Genomic DNA, 3,814 nt, shown 5'->3' with positions numbered 1-3,814 from the left:
CCAATCCGGAGAACTTTTATTTTTGCACAAAAAGCAACACCAATGTAGTTCTGCTGAAAACACCTTCAATCCGGGTTAGTTCTAAATAAATCATATAAAGTGCATCAAAATCATATAAAAGTATTTGTAAACATAGGCAGAGATGGCATGAATACTTCATAAATGGTAGATGTGTTGGAGATGTATCAGTATCCCCAAGCTTAATTCCTACTCGTCCTCGAGTAGGTAAATGATAAACTAAATAATTTATGAAGTGTGAATGCTAGCATAGTGCATAAGTTTGATCAATCATAATTTCAATCACTTTTCCTAGCATCATAACCACAATTCTTTCTTATAAAACTCATCATGATAAAGTAGCAATTGAAAACGGAATTTCTGATGTGGAATGCTACCTATCATATTCATCATATACTCTTTTCTTTATAGCATTCACATATGGACTTGTAGATGATTCAAAGCAATAGTCTATAATTTGACATGAAAACTTTAATACTCAAGCATATCAGCAAGCAACCAAGTCTTTCAAAATATCAACGCTAAAGAATGATATCCCTAGCCCATCATGCTCAATTATTGATCCATTCATGCAACACACCCAAATATTAGTTGCATCCAATGCTCAAGTATGATAATAGTGTTCCATAGTTGGTGCTTATAAGAGAAGATGGAGACTCAAATTCAAAATAAAAATTGCATAAAGCAAATAGATAGGCCCTTCGCAGAGGGAAGCAAGGATTTGTAGAGGTGCCGCAACTCAAAGTGAAAAATTTAGAGACAAAAATATTTTGGGTCATATGTTTTTCCTGTCAATGTAAACGAATAAGAGTTTCCAATATCTCCCATGCTAAACAGATCATAGGCAATTCCCAAACTGAAAATAAAGTTTATTCCTTTTTCCACCATTCTTGCACACTCCACGGCTAGCCGCATACACGGGTACCGTCCATACCAACACTTTCCAAGGAATTTATTGTTTGACAACATAAAATATATTTTTTTTGCATTTCGGGATTGGGCATCCCTATTACCGCCATACTCTCGTGCAATAACAAGTGAATAAACACTCATCTTGAGAATAACCTATTTAACATGGAATATACCGGCCACTCCTTGCCGCTTCATGAGTGGTACGGGCACACAAAACTAAAGTTTATTTTGAATATTAGAGTTGGCACATACAAATTTACTTAGAACGACACTGAAATACCACACATAGGTAGGTATGGCGGACTCATTCGACACAACTTTGGGTTTAGGATTTGGATGCATAAGCAACATTCCCACTTAGTACAAGTGAAGGCTAGCAAATATATTGAGAAGCGCCCAACCAAGGAACGAAAACTATCATAAGCAAACATTAAACATAACTAACACCGAGTAATGCAACACAGGTAGGATGTAATTTCATAGCATAATTATTGACTTCATGTGCATGCATAGTGAATCAAAAACCTTAACACCAATATTGTTACTAAAGCATAATTACTCAACACAACTCACATATAACTATCTTCATATCGCAAAACTATTGCAAAGAATCAAGTTTAACATCCAATGATCTTCATGAAATTTTTTATTATATCTACCCTGAATATCTATCACTTTGGGACAAATATCATTTAAATCAAATTGCCATTACTAATAACAAGCTCTCGAACAAATATAAGTGAAGAACAAGAGCACAAGTTTCTTTAAATTTTTCAACTCTCAAAATAATATAAGTGAAGCAAGAGAGGATTTCGTCAAAGTTTCTACTAACTCTAATAATAATCAAAGTGAAGCATGAGAGCATATTTCTTCAAAATAATAACACCACCGTGCTCAAAAAGATATAAATGAAGTACTAGAGCAATTCAATCAAACTACTCTCAAAGGATATAAGTGAAGATCAATGAGTAGTCAAATAGTTAAGTAGCTATGTGAGGACTCTCTCTCAATAAAGATTTTCAGATCTGATTTTTTATTTAAAACAGCAAATAAAACAAAATACACTCCAAGAATAGCACAGATCATGTGGACAAATAAAATTTAGGCTCAACATAGGCTAACCGATAGTTGTTGATGAAGAAAGGTGGGATGCGTAGCATCCCCAAGCTTAGATGCTTGAGACTTCTTGGAATATTCACTTGGGGTGCCTTGGCACCCCCAACTTGAGCTTCTGTATCTCGTTCAATTCTCTCATATCCCGATTTCTCCCAAGTCTCAAAAACTTCATCCACACAATACTTGAAAAGAACTCGTGAGATAGGTTAGTGTACATAAGCATAAATCAAATCTTTATGTACTTCAAAGACAAGTTGCATCATAATTTTCAAACATTATGTACTGTATACTATCATTTCCAAAATTTATATCTACCAATATGGGCTATGGAAACTATAGGATAAGTAGATAATAAAACTATGACATCAGTTTGTCTAAACAGGACAGTCTGTAGCAATCTACTTAAAAAGTGTACTTCACTATCTCAAAAAATTCTGGAAATTTAGGACGTTATAAATAATTTGTATGAAAGTACTATGTAAATATTTTAGAAACTTTCCACGTTCCAGTAAAATATGATAATTCAAATACTACAACATAAGTGTCTATTTTATGCAGCACACATCACACTTGCAATTCAAGCATTCTAAAGGCAACTCTTGGAACTTTGTATTGAAAATAAGATTATAAATAACATCTAACAGAAAAACAACAAAATAAAATTACGCTCCAAGCAAAACACATATCATGTGACGAATAAAAATGTAGCTCCAAATAAGATATACCGATAATGTTGGAGATGAAAGAGGGGATGTCTTCCGTTGCATCCCCAAGCTTAGACGCTTGAGTATTCCTTGGATATTACCTTGGGGGTGCCTTGGGAATTCTCAAGCTTAGGTTCTTTCTTCTCCTTATTCTCCTCATATTGGCATCTCACCCAGAACTTGAAAACTTCAATCACACAAAACTTAACGGAACTTTGTGAGATGGGTTAGTATGATAAATATAGATCACTCACTTAGGTACTGCCAAGACAAGGTTCGTAATTGTTATCACATAATACCTAGTGTATTATATCATTTCCGTAATTTATATCACTCAATATAAGTTATGGAAACACTAAAACGAGCAAACTATGCACGCAAAACAGAATCTGTCAAAAACAGAACAGTCTATGAATATCTGCATTAAAACCATACTTGGACGACTCAAAAAATTATAAGAACTTAAGACAAAGCGTATAATGTTCATACCAAAACTGTGTAAAAATTTCAGAAGTTTTTGACGCTCTAGTAAAATCAGAAAAATTCCGCACTGGACGTAAAAGTTTTTGTTTTTGCACATATTCAAACAAGCAAGTATCCATACTATCCCAATGGCTTTACTTGGCACTTTATTGAAATAAAAGCTATAAAACATGATTAACACAATAGCTTAATCATGTGAACACACAAAAACAGAAAGTATAAATATTGGGTTGTCTCCCAACAAGCGCTTTTCTTTAATGCCTTTTAGCTAGGCATGATGATTTCAATGATGCTCACATAGGAATAGTAACTGAAACATGCAAAAAGAGCATCATGAATCACATGAAAAGAACATTTAAGTCTAACCCACTTCCTATGCATAGAGATTCTTCAAGAAAAGAATTTATGGGAGCAAGAATCAATTTGCATAGGAAGGCAAAACAAGCATGACTTCAAAACTTTGAACATGTAGGGAGAAAACTTGATATTATTGCAATTCCTACAAGCATATGTTCCTCCCTCATAATAATTTTCAGTAGGATCATGAAGGAATTAAACAATATAACTATCACACAAAAGCA

The sequence above is a fragment of the Hordeum vulgare genome, chromosome 4H (genome assembly GCF_904849725.1).
Source record: "Hordeum vulgare subsp. vulgare chromosome 4H, MorexV3_pseudomolecules_assembly, whole genome shotgun sequence".
Taxonomy (NCBI): domain Eukaryota; kingdom Viridiplantae; phylum Streptophyta; class Magnoliopsida; order Poales; family Poaceae; genus Hordeum; species Hordeum vulgare.
The sequence above is the reverse complement of the archived record's forward strand: the minus strand, read 5'-3'. Positions refer to the sequence as shown.